The 14,018-nt window shown below is 38.7% G+C and overlaps 1 protein-coding gene across 8 annotated transcripts in view; it reads left to right on the top strand.

Moving 5' to 3' along the window:
• The window catches only part of SORBS2 (sorbin and SH3 domain containing 2), a 213,000-nt gene that overhangs the window by 27,490 nt on the left and 171,492 nt on the right, over window positions 1–14,018 (top strand). For 4 of the 8 annotated variants that reach the window (XM_010835794.1, XM_010835796.1, XM_010835787.1 and 1 more), the window contains exon 1: window positions 6,788–7,092. The gene's annotated coding sequence lies outside the window, so the exon portion shown is untranslated. Of the gene's footprint in view, window positions 1–6,261; window positions 6,557–6,787; window positions 7,093–14,018 lie in introns of those variants that run through there. The other 4 variants (XM_010835797.1, XM_010835792.1, XM_010835789.1 and 1 more) reach the window with 3 other exon arrangements.

The raw sequence follows: 14,018 nt of genomic DNA, 5'->3' as shown, positions 1-14,018 counted from the left end.
CTCGAGTGGGGTGCCATTGCCGTCTAGTAATACACAAATACGTCATTCTCTCAGTAACCCTAATCAAAAGAAATTGTGATCAGAGATCCCAGTTGAGTGATTAATACACCCTAATGGAGTATTACATGATTTTTAAAAAGATCTGGAGAGATGATGCAAGAATGCAGGTATCGATTTATTTCAAGCCTATTTTAGAAGATAAATGCAAGTTATTAAGATAATAGATTATATCCTGAGGAGGAAAACAAGTGCTGATTCTTTAAAAACTTTTTAAATCAAATATGTAACCAAAAAGCAATACCGTTTAGAGAATCCTCTTGGTTGGAAACAGCTGCTTAATCAAAATACAGAGTTTTTGCTTTTTAGAAGATAAGATACTTTCATAAGCTCTCATTTATATATAACAAAAATACCATCGTGTGTTGCTTAATGCCTTGAGCAGAACTTACTGAATTGCTTCTTTATTCAACAAATGCACACTGAGCCCTCCCTCAGTGCCAGGCACAAATATAACACACCTGTCAGGGGTTCGATGGGAATCAGAGGAGAAATCCATGAATCGATCACTCAAACAAAGGCAACGTTTGATGTTGGAGGGAACGTGAGGAACACGATTCTTTAAGAGTTAAAAACAAAAATGCTTGACCTTGGCTAGAGCAGGGAAACCCTTCCTGAGGAAAAGGCGCTTGAGCTGACAGCTGAAGGGTGCCTGGCATCCACGTCAAGCAGGGCAGGCGGCAGGGAGAGGGAATGAAGCACACACACAGGCCCCGACGGTGGTCCAACCCAGGAACTGAGGGGAGGCCAGAGAAACTGGAAGAAAGGGAGCTAGAGAAGGGAGGGAGATGTGCGTGGGGATGAGAAGAAGCAGATCGCACAGAGCCTTAAATAGGCCCCTTTGAAGGCTTCTCTTGATTTTTCTACCATATGTAGCAACTGTTGCATATGCTCAATTTCAATGGAATATAAATATCGAGATCTAAGTCATAGTTATATAAAACAGCAGAGGCACTTGCTAAATACACATGGAGTTCAGACAGTCAGTTTAAAAACAATAAGGTTTTCACTAGAAAGTGAGTTGTAACAAAGGTTTTAAGAAGTTATTTCTATAGAATCTCTAGCATCTGATAGATAGAATCTCTAGTCTGAATCGTTCATTCAGACACTCACCTTATTTGGTAAAATCCAGTCCCAGATTGGATAATGGCAAATGGGATGGCAAGTCACATTTCGTTTCATGTCAGTAAACCAGGAAGCAGAAATAAGTGACATATGATCTGACAACTTTAATGGACAGCTTCAGTCCATTTGTGAAGCTGTGATAGTTTAACTGGAAACCATTGTGATGAAAATTCCTTCGTTCATTTTTATTAACATGTCGATCTTTTCCCCCAAACAAATCAATTAAAGGGTAATTTACTGGAACTATGGTGAATGGCTTCATCAACTGGAACCATATAAATATAACTGGAATATTCTTAAACAAAATTAAACTTTTTTTTTTAAGTGTAAAGTTATTACTACTAGTCCACACAGTTTTAATATTTTGATCGTCTGGTTGGTCTAACAAAGAACCTAGCCAACTTTCCTCCTTGTAGGCTTTTTTAAAGTACTGTACATATTTGCAATCACATTGTGCATAGATTCCTATTGAGTAATTTTCTCCTGTCAGGCCACAACAATGAACTGCAGATTCCTTGTTTGTAATGTAAATGATTGAATACATTTTGTTAATATGTTTTTATTCCTATGTTTTGCTATTAAAAATTTTATAACATTTCCAAGACAAAAAAAAAAATAATAAAATAAAATAATTACGCCTGCAGATGTAGATCATGGGGGTGAGCGGGAATGGCCAAATGTGATCTCTTATCAGTCTAAGCAAACGTCCAGATGTTCGAGTTAGGAACGGGGTTTACATAGCTCAGTGTTTCTGCCTCCATTTTAGGGTATCCTCTCAGAGGACTTGTATGACTGGTCTGAAACCACTCAACCCATGGGCTTGGGTTTCCCCACTTGGTACATTTATTCACTGTTCAACACACTGAACTTCTTGGAGACGACCCTGTTGACACTTACCGAGTGTGTGATGCTTCTAAGCATCACTAGTTTCGTCGCACACACACGTGGTTCACTATGTTTCATATGGTTGAAGCAGACAAGTGTAAAAGATGTCAGTACACTTAACTGAGCCTTCATTTTGCATCCAGCATGCCTGCTTTGGGGGTCCGCCCCTTCCTTTCATCAGCGTTATCTGATTTCTATCATTTCTATAGGATCAGAATCTGACTGCCTTTTCAGTACATCTTTGAAACTCATGCCAGTGTTTCAGGCAGACCTGCTGCCTCTCCCTAAGTACTAAAATATCTAAGAGAATGACGCATTGTTCTCCTGGAAAATTAGACAATGCTACCCAACTGACATGACCATGAAAGCCTTCAAACATTTATAGTGCAACTCACTTTTCAAAGGACTTCGGGGGGTGGGGGCGGGGGGAGAATGTGTAACCTAGAAAACAATATTCATGGGAAAACTACATTCACTTCCTTCCTTACTGAGATCCTCTCAAATCATAGGAAGCGATGAGGAATCAAATGAGAATTTGGAGTTCTCTTGGGGAAAAAAATTTAAACGACTCTCAAAGAAGCCCTCACAACGCATGTATTGAAGAAACCATGCACATAAAAGTCCCTAGAAATCATCATGGTATCTGAAAACAAACTACCATGTTTGGCCATAAAAGAAACCTGCACAGTTACGTTTTAATTATTTAACCAATAACATTAATAGCATTTGCAACATGCCAGACTTTTCTACATTCCTTTGAAATGACAACTCTTCTAATCCTCACAACAGCCTACTGAGATAAGTCCTATTTAAAGAAGAGGAAACAGAGGCACAGGGAAGTGAAGTAACTGGCCCAAGGTCACACCAAAGTGGATTCAAACAGACACACTGTCCCAGACTCTCTGCTCTTAAGCATTACACACTTTTTTAAGTTTTCTGAAACAATCAACCAACCAGTAAGACCTAAAGCTACAGATGATCGCTGCATACAGAACTGGGAGTTTTAAATATGACTGGTGTGGGTACACATTTTCTCTTATAATGAGGATTTCATTTTTAGGAAGCCCTTTGAGCCCACGAGGCTTTGGTTCCACCTGAAAAGGTGAGAAGGCATTTGGCAAACTGGTGAAAGCATTCAAAATAACGTGTTCACTTACTTAACGGTGGGGCAGAGGACAGCGGAAGCCTCTCTTCTCCAAAATGCCAATCTCTTGTGCTTCGAACAGTTGGAGGGTTACCTGAGTTAATAAGATCCTTCCTTGAGACATAAATACCTTCTAGGTTTGTTCTACATCAACTGTGCCTTAGTTACAGCTTCGATTAGACCAATACTTAGCTGAAAACAGTCTCAGTATTTCTTGTGTGCTATGGAGGGAGAAAAAGAAGTGAAACGCTAAACTGACTTTCAACATTTCCGTCCATTTCTCCCGTTCCCTCTTCATCTCTGAAAGATTATTCCTGCTCTAGCCTCTGAAACCAAGCCCGTCCTTCTGGAGAGTTTAAGAATCTCAGTGAACATGGTGGCCAGGGCACCAGGCAATTAGGTTCTTATCTTTTTCTTCAGAGCCTGCATTGCTGCCTGGAATCTTGCGAAATGTCCTGATTCCTCCAAACATTAGATATTGATCTGTGGACCACTCTTTTAAGTAGCAAGGATCAAGAGCAGTGGTTCTCAAAGTATGGTCAAGAATCACCTGGGGACTTGTAGCGATCAAAATTTCAGGCCCCTCCTCAGACATACTAAGTCAGAAACTAGGGCTAGGACCCAAGAATGTGTCTTTGGATGAGCCTTCCAGGTAACTCTGATGCTTACTACAGTTTGAGAACCACTGGCTTAGATGGCACTGCCTGATAAAACAATAATACAAGTCACATTTATAATATAAAAGGCTTTGGCATTTTAAAAAATAAAAAGAGGTAAAATTAATTTTAACAAAACATTCAACATAATATGTCTGCAATACTATTTCAACATATGATCAAGATTTTTAAAAAATTCTGCTTACAATCTGTTTTTCATACTTAAAGTCTGGTATATATTTTACATGTACATGACATCTCAGTTCTGACAAACCACATGTGGCTCAACAGCCACATGTATCCACCACATTAGATAGACAGGCTCTAGACTTAAATAAAATCAGTCCTGAATATTCATTGGAAAGACTGATATTGAAGCTGAAGCTCCAATACTTTGGCCATCTGATGAGAAGAGCTGGCTCATTAGAAAAGACCCTGATGCTGGGAAAGACTGAGGGCAGGAGGAGAAGGGGACGACAGAGGATGAGATGATTAGATAGCATCACCAACTCAATGGACGTGAATTTGAGCAGACTGTGGGAGTTATGAAGAACAGAGGAGCCTGGAGTGCTGCAGACCATGGGGTTGCAAAGTGTTGGACATGATTTAGCGACTCAACAGCAACAACAACAAGTGATAATGTCATTAACTTTTATGCTTTCTGTGTATCAGGCATTACTTGGTTAAGCATTTTATGTGCATAATCATATAAACCCAACCACAACTCTATGGATTGGCATTGTTATTACCCCCATCTTATACAGAAGAAGAGTTACGCCAAACGCCTATTTAATGTTTTATCAATATAAGAAGCCCACTCTAATATAAGCATTTCCAAATGACTTTAAATCAATTTTTTGGTAAAAAACACAAAGGAAAAAAACAGAGAAATAAAACCATTAACAGTACAGTTGATATAACTGTTACGTTATTAATAACTTACAAAGACATAGTAGTTGGGTAAGTACTCTAACCTTTAAAAATAGGCCTCAATTTGCACTCTTCTGTGATGCCAAATCTGTTGAAAAGTACCTATAGACAGGCTGTCTGAACAGTCAAGATCTTTGGGGAACAAAGGAGTCCTGGGTGAGTTACTTGGCAGGGTAGGACTCATCCTAAATGGAACAGGGAGCTGGGTCATAACCTGTTCATTCAAGTGCAGATTGGTATAAAATGACTCTAAAAATAGTTCAACGTGAAGCAATGAACTTCTCTTAGTATTGGTGTGAAAAGCACCCAGTTTGTAATTTAAAAATAATAGTTGACTTAGTACTCAAATAGTTAATCTTTATCTGTTCCCTTAACTTCGACGGTTTCTCAAGGAAGGTCCATTTTCAAATGTATTTTCCACATGTATACCTGTGGCGGATTCATTTTGATATTTGGCAAAACTAATACAATTATGTAAAGTTTAAAAATAAAATAAAATTAAAAAAAAAACTACTATAAGGAGAAAAAGGAAAAGCAGTTAAAAAGTTTAGTTCCTGTTACATGGCATAGTGATTGATATTTCTATACATTTCAAAACGATCACTACAGTAAGTCTAGTCACCATCTGTCACCATACAAAGACATTACATAATTATGGACTATATAAAATCCCCACACTGTCCATTTCACACCTTGTGACTCAATTTATTTTGCAACTGGAAGTTCATACCTCAATCTGCCTCACCTACTTCTTTCCTCCGTATTTTCTCTAATCAGTTACAAGGAAAGAACTGAATTTGATGTGAGCCTCTGGTAGCCAGCCTTCATAATATTAACTATAAAATATATCAGGTGGTTTTTATAATGGACTAAGATCAGGGAATCTTCTTTCATCTCTCAGCAGTACTTCCTGACTGCATAAGTGTTTTCTTTGTTACAAAGAATAGGGAGTTCAGAGGTTTTAGGGATTTCATCTAGAACAGAGGCTTTTATACAAATACTTAAGTGTTTCCTTGGTAGGAAGTAACTAATTTTCCTTTTTCGGGATGTTGCAAAAAGCCTAATGAAGCAATGGAAGTCAGGAGTCCGTCTGATGACGCATATATTCCCTGGGTCAGAGTAAGAGATCGCCACATCTCCAGTTGCCATGGTTTAAATAGCCTGTGGAAAAGAAGCTGTAAACGTCTGTAACAAATTCTGTCCTTACTCTCGCTGCGTTTGTGTGCTGTAAACCTTTCGAGGCAAAGAAATTAATTTTGTCCACTATTGTATTCTCAGAGTGCTTGGCATATCAGAAGTTCTTGCCACAAAAATGTTTGTTGAATGAATGAATACAATTTCCAGATCTTAATTCATCATTCTACAAAGGAAAGCTCAGAGTTTGCCAGTCATTGCTGGTGACCCAGTCTGAAGAATTTCTTCACTGGCCTTTGGAGTGGGGAGAGAGCAGGGGATGGGTGCCTGTCTGCATCTTGTTACTGAATGGCCCCCAATCTCTGCCAAGAGATAAGAAATGTCAACAGCTTAACCCAGTAGCTTTCAAAAATAGCATGGTTGATGAGACTGGAAATGTGGGTGTGGGCTAGAAATAAATCATTTGTCTTCAGTCTTAAGGAGGATAGGCTGACAACAGTTATTCCTCCCAGAGAGAAATCTAAAATATTTTTTAAGACTCATATAATCCGGCCAGGAACTATCAGAAGAAAAGTCTTTCCTCTCAATACGGCATAAATAGACCATCTGATTTTCGACGAATCAGGTGAATCGTTTTGAAAACGCAAGGATTATGGCAAAGTACTATGTTTCTTTAAGATTCCAGTTAAGTTTTTTTTGTTGTTGTTACTGTGTGCTTTACTTTCAATCATGCTGGCAGTTTTCCTCAAAATATAAATGAATATTTGCACAGTGAAGCAAGTTGTTGTGGGTTTCCTGGTTTGTGTCCCTGCCCCCCACGCCCCCCCCCCCCCTGTGTTGGGGGGGCGGGATGTGGCGATCCAGGCAAGGTTTTTTCATCCCTTGCAGACAACCCCGGCTGCTGTTAAATGCTGAAAATAGCTCAAATGCTCTCAGAACAGTAGCACCACCCAGCAGCTGAGATTCTTTCCCTCTCTCACTTGCCTTCTCTCTTGCCCCCCCACCTTTTTTTTTTTTCCAGACACTTTGATTGGACTTAATCTTAAACCTCTGGAGTTCAAGACCTTTTAAAAAGGGCTAAATAAACAACCTCCACATGTAAAAGGCCACTGACTCCTACTTCCTCTCTTCAGATCAACTGTTGAACCTGGCTGCCTGTAGGTAAGATTTTTTTTTTTTTTAATTCTGGAATTATTTTGTTGGTTTATGACATGGACTCAATGTTTTTTAAATAACTTGTCAATGGTGAAAATAAGCAGGGGGATGGGGGTGGGGGACGGTGCTGGGGTTGCTGAACGCCCTCCAGGTAGATACGGAGTTCCAGAGTCCAGCAGCAGCCTGTGTGCGTTTCTGCGGCTGCAGCTTTAAACAGTGCTGAACGCGCTCTGTACAATGCTGACCTGCAGAACAGACCTGTCTGTGACTGAGCCAGAGCCGCGGCAGAACGCTAATTAAGCCTCCTTGCCAGGGTCGTCCCAGAGCCTTTCAGACACCCTCATTTTCTTGTTTAGACGGGGTTTACTTATTTTTAACTTTCTAAGGGCATTTTTTTTTTAAGGGAAAAGATGCAACTACCTGAGTAAAGGAGCTAGATTAGTGATTTATTCTTTAAGGACAATGAGACGGCTTTATCTTATTAACCTTCTTTCACCACTGTTTTGTTCATTGCTACTGTGGAATTAGAACCATTTTTTGTTTGCTTTTGTATTGCACCATTGTACCACAATTCAGTGACTCAGTTTTGAGGTTTCCTTACCTAGCTGATGGTCTTTGGCTAGCAGGTTTCTTTCTCTACTGCGACAATATAATAGTTTGGAGGGTTTTCTGTGCTTTTCCCCCTCCCCCACCTTACGCTTGGTCTTGACATTTTGCAAAGCACTTTGATCTGTGGACTTTAACTTCAAACATGGCATTTACTTTGATTGTGGGTATTTACTATGTTCAGTAAAAAGTCTTCTTTTTTGTTTAAGGCTTTTATATCATTTTCATGGAATAATGTATTGGGTTTTGGTTTTCTCTCACTGATATGTGTTAGGTTTTATTAGTACAGGGACCCCCCTCCCCTCAGCAGAAAAGCAAAGACTATCCTATGGCAGGTTTCTCTGACCATCACAGAGTTTATGACAGCTTTCTGCTCCACTCAGCAGATGTCTAAAATCAAGCAGGAAATAATGGTGCACAGACCAGACTATCAACCCCTCATGTAAGTGCCTCTAAATTGCCATATGCCTTGGGGCCTTACTGTTGCTTTTTAACACGGACACTGAAATCCTTGGAATTTAGAGATTCTTATTTCCAAAGAAGTTTATTGGTATCTCACCATATGTCGAAAGAAAGCATGCATTTTAAACACACATCTTCCGGTTAATTTTTTTTTCAAAAAAGAAGAAAAAAAATTTTTAAAGAAATAAAAGAACATTTTAAAAAGGAAAACTAGAAAAAAAGGAAAGGAGAAAAAAAAATTCTCTGTAGCCAGAAATCTGTTATGCTAGTGAAACTTCTGCTGAATGAGGGATAAGGAATGAAAAAAATGTATTTCCTAAAATAGGCAGAGTGTAGCGCTTTCTAGCTATTCAGTCAACTTTTAGATGTTCTCTTTGTTTTAGAGAAAATTCGTGGGTATATCACATTTGTCTGTCACTCTTTCTTCTCTACTGCAAACAAGGGTATTTTCAAAGTCCTCAGCCAGATACTGAGTTTGTCATCTCCTGGCCATCTGGCCTTGCGTCCTGGTGAAGGTGAACAGTAGGACGAGCCTAAGCCTGTCGGAGAGTAAGTGCCAGGCAGGGGCCCTGGCTCCTCAGAGCTGATACAGGACGCACCCTGTGCTCTGCATTGTGCTGACAAGGAAGGAAGCCAGTGGCCACGGGACTCAGGTTCAGAGGGTGGAGCTAGGGAGTAAGTTATGGGAGATGTCACTCTGGATTAGAAGCAGATGCAATATGATCTCTAGAACTGGGACTGACATTGTAGGAAAACCTAGAGCTATTCAGTCTAATTTTTTTTTTTTTAAATTTCCCAAAGCTGGACATTTAATTACTAACTTTCTCTCTTCAGATCTGCATTATAAGAGCTTTTGAATCATCTCATTTCTGTGATGTGTGTATAGTCAAAACTTGAAATCCTCTGGTCATTTTGAGCATATCCTTCACTACCTTTGGTGGGGGTCTAGAATACTCATCCCTTTAATACTAGGCATTCTTGATTTGGCATTGCTGAGGAGAAATGTGCTGCTAAAAAGGCAATGCTAGTTAAATGGCAACCCACTCCAGTGTTCTTGCCTGGAGAATCCCAGGGACGGGGGAGCCTGGTGGGCTGTCGTCTATGGGGTTGCACAGAGTCGGACACGACTGAGGCGACTTAGCAGCAGCAGCAGCAGTTCAGTTGCAGAATCCAATGGCCGAAATGTGTTTGGATTGTGACAGAGGCCATTCCATTCTTGAGCAAGCCATTTTTTTCCTGTTCTGTTGGGGTTTTTTTTTGTTTTCTTTTGCCTCTTAATTTTACTTTGAAACTTTGGCTTGTTTGAATGTGAAACTCAAGGAGAAAGGTAGCCAAAACCACTGGGTTTCACACAGGTTCCACATGAAAGAAGTATTCTATCCAGCCTTGCTCGAAACTTGGCCCAAGTTTTGCCAAAAGTTTCATGAATGTCACTGAGCCTGGATTTGAAACCTAATCCCAAGTCAAGTGACTTCTGGTGACTTTGAGGCTGTCCTGTAGAAGTATAGAATCTGTCAAACAAGGGCACCCCTTATTTTCACATCTCTGACTATAATTTCATGTATACACACATTTTTGCAATAAACTTCCATTTGTTCTGTGATACTTTAAAGCCAGGTTCAATCCTAATGTGAATTTTTATCGCTGGGGTATTGAAGCAATTGGCAAATAGAAGTCTGCATTTTTAAATTCCAACACAGTCTGAACAAGTGGTGTGAACATGTTGGTATAATTCGGCTAAAGGAAGTCAGTCCCAGGAGAGTCATGGAGTGGCTTTCTTTGCTTAAATATACTTCTGTGCTCATGTGGAACAAACAGTAACATTTTGTCCAGGTCTGTCTGCTTGACAGTATGCCTTTTGTTCGTTCTCCAAAGGTGGTGTCAAATATATTGGTGGAAAAATAATAAACTTACAGATTTTTTTTTTTTTTTGGCCTGCTCAACTGACACACTCCTAGGGAACATTGTAAGCATTGAAAAGTAACATTGCTTGTAATGTATACTGAGGGTAAAGGAATCCTCAGCAGTCAATTTTCTTCAGAAAAGCTTGACCTCCAGCTGTTGTGTGACAGTCAAATGGGTTGGGTTGCGAAGTAGTGTGTGTTTTGAGTGGCTGGAAGGAAGATGGGATTTGTAAACTTCCCTCAGCAAATGTTACATTTACATGAAAAATAACTGAGAAGAAGAAGGGGACAAAGATGAGAGCAGAGCACTGGAAGTAAGAGGAGACCATCTGGTGCAGAGGGTGAGGAATCAGGACTGTTCAACATGACTTCTTTAACTCGACTTTGTCCTAGAAACTAAAACTCTACCTGCAAAGTACCCACACCTGTAATTTTATTTAATACTCAGGATTATCAGAGATAATAGACTGTGTTTTTATTTCACCCCATGAATAGATGTTTCACGTTCAGTAACTGGTTTCCTGGATCATCTGTCTTAAGGTAGGGTGGCATTCCTATTAATATGGGGTTGGTCATGCAGGCAGTGTGTTCCCAGTGTACAGGTGAGGACACTGATCCCCAGTGTTGCCACGGTATCTATTTTACATCCCTAGAAAATAGCCAATGGCAGGTTGGCTCTCATATCAAGAGTTTTCAAAGTGTACCATTCCATCTCATTACATAATACAAAGCTATAAAACAAGTTAAAAATAATAGCCAAAGGATAATAAGAAAATGGTTAGTCCAAGCTACAAGAGTGCTATTTGGAATCATAACAATTTCTGAGTTTCTATACTTCACTGAGAAATAATAATCAAATAATTAAATAATCAAATAATCAAAAGTGGGATGAAGGTTACAGAGAAAGACAAGCATGGGCCAGTGGTATCATGAACCAAAAGTTATGACTTGGTGATCAAAACAAGATGCAGGTCAGTGAAAAGAATCATGTTAGTAATGTGATACAGCTTAAATAAAATAATGTACTTGCTACTGAAAGGTCAATCCAGTATTAGAAAAGATAGGACAGAAACACTAATCTCTTGTTTTGAAGATACATTTGGGCTTGAAAAAAGAAAGTGAATTTAGTTTAATGGAAAAACACATGTACAGCTTGTGTTATTAAAGCACTGTGTTTTGGTTACTTTGACCTGATACAAATCCTGGTCCAAGCACAACTTTGAATTGGTTTAATTCTAGTGGAGCCGTTGCTCTTGACATGCATTCAGCTCAGTGGTACTTCTCTTGTTCAATTTTGCAAACCTAAGAAATTTGGTTGGTTTTGAATTTAGCTGCAAGCAGTGTTCGACCTGACCATTTAAATATTTTAAAACCACATAACACTCAACTTTAGAACAAATTCCTAGTGTTAAAAATACCTAAGAATGTTGAAAAAGTTATGTATAGGTACACTGTCTGCAAATTTAATGAGCATACAACCAAATATAGTTAACAAACACAGTTTTGATCTGTAGATCAAAACTATTTTCTATTCCACATTTATATGTTTTACTATGAAAGTATTCACTTAAAATTTTTTTTATTATACTGGGATTAAAGATCATGGTTAAGGACAGAAAACTGGGAATTCTCTGTCAGTCCAGGGGTTAGGACTCAGCACTTTTACTCCTGAGGGCCTGGGCTCCCCACGGGTTCAACCTCTGAGTAGGGACCTAAGATCCCACAAGCCGCAGGGCATAGCCAAAATATTCTCTTAAAGAGAAAAGAAAAGAGAAGCATAGAAATCTATCCCCAAACAAATATGGCTGAGTAAATGTGCAGTTAGACTAGAAACCACATCCTCGTGGTACCAGCAAAGCCAAGTGTTTGAAGGTATTGTCTGGCATCTGGTTGACCTTCACGTAGACATCTGTGAATAGTCCAGAACAGTGGGTCTGTACTGAAGGATTCAGCAGGGGAGTGTTGGAGATTAAGGAGGAAGTTTTGCACTAATTCAAGAAGGATGCTAAATGTCAAGCTAAGAGATCCACACCTCCTTCTGATGTAAGAAGTGGTCATTATCCCTGACTGTACAGGGCAGTAAAATGATAACTTTGGGAAGAAGTAAACAGCTTACAGAGTATCACTTCTTAGCAGTTGAGATTAAAAAAAAAAAAAATTGCTTTGAATAAAAATCTTTGAAATATAAATTTTTTAGTATTTTTATTTAATTAAATACAATTTTAAATAAACTTATTCTGTTTATTTCTAAATGTTTTATAATTTTAAATATAAATTATTTTACTTATAAAATGTAAAAAATATTTTATAAATTATTTGCTACAAAACTCAACAATTTACTATTGATGTGGGCATAAAATTAAATCACTGAAATTTTCTTTTTATATCAAATATGACTTCATTCAAAGCAAAATAAAACCAATAGCACATATAAACAAGTTCTAAACTTTATATTGGTATCACAAAAGACTGTGGCTTATGATGAGAAACTTTTAAAAACCAAGTAAAAGACTGAAAAACTGAGTGAAATGGTAAATTCGGTGACAATTTTTTTGTAGAAAAAATAATGAAAGATGACTTTGTAAAAAAAGAAAAAAACTTTTTTTAAGATGACTACTAGTTTTCAATATAAAATATATTTCATTTTAGTGTTCAAGCTACTTTACTTTAAAAATGGATGAATTTTATATTCCAAAATTAAAGTCGGTATTTGCACTTTGTCTCACATGGTGAGATCCATCACTTAATAGGCATAGTTTATGTAAAAACTTGCCTGGAAACAAAGTGATAATATTTATGCTAAGGTAAGAAAATTTGATTGCAGTGAGAGTTTTATCCTCTTTATAGTGTTTTACCTATTTTGTATATTGAAATTAAACAAAAAGCATTGAGGTTAAAAATCACTTGTGCCTAAATCATGTACATCCTTTTCCCTATCAACATTCTGAATGACTATATAAAAGCATACAAAAATTACATGTAAAAACACTTGGCAGAAGACCAGTTTGCATTTTTCAATGAACATTATAGCTTCTTTCACTTAACACATGACATGCTTTTTAATTAAAGAAGAATGATCTTACATATAAATCAAAAAGGAAGGAAATTGAGAGGTTACTAGTAAATGCAAATGGTGTTTTCAGATCAGATCAGATCAGATCAATCGCTCAGTCGTGTCCAACTCTTTGCGACACCATGAATCGCAGCACGCCAGGCCTCCCTGTCCATCACCAACTCCCGGAGTTCACTCAGACTCACGTCCATCAAGTCAGTGATGCCATCCAGCCATCTCATCCTCTGTCGTCCCCTTTTCCTCCTGCCCCCAATCCCTCCCAGCATCAGAGTCTTTTCCAATGAGTCAACTCTTCGCATGAGGTGGCCAAAGTACTGGAGTTTCAGCTTTAGCATCATTCCTTCCAAAGAAATCCCAGGGTTGATCTCCTTCAGAATGGACTGGTTGGATCTCCTTGCCGTGCAAGGGACTCTCAAGAGTCTTCTCCAACACCACAGTTCAAAAGCATCAATTCTTCGGTGCTCAGCCTTCTTCACAGTCCAACTCTCACATCCATACATGACCACAGGAAAAACCATAGCCTTGACTAGACGAACCTTTGTTGGCAAAGAAATGTCTCTGCTTTTGAATATGCTATCTAGATTGGTCATAACTTTCCTTCCAAGGAGTAAGCATCTTTTAATTTCATGGCTGCAGTCACCATCTTCAGTGATTTTGGAGCCCAGAAGAATAAAGTCTGACACTGTTTCCACTGTTTCCCATCTATTTCCCATGAAGTGGTGGGACTGGATGCCATGATCTTCGTTTTCTGAATGTTGAGCTTTAAGCCAACTTTTTCACTCTCCACTTTCACTTTCATCAAGAGGCTTTTGAGTTCCTCTTCACTTTCTGCCATAAGGGTGGTGTCATCTGCATATCTGAGGTTATTGATATTTCTCCCGGCAATC

Source organism: Bison bison, unplaced genomic scaffold (assembly GCF_000754665.1).
Source record: "Bison bison bison isolate TAMUID 2011002044 unplaced genomic scaffold, Bison_UMD1.0 scf7180017864050, whole genome shotgun sequence".
Lineage (NCBI taxonomy): Eukaryota > Metazoa > Chordata > Mammalia > Artiodactyla > Bovidae > Bison > Bison bison.
The sequence above is the reverse complement of the archived record's forward strand: the minus strand, read 5'-3'. Positions and strand labels throughout refer to the sequence as shown.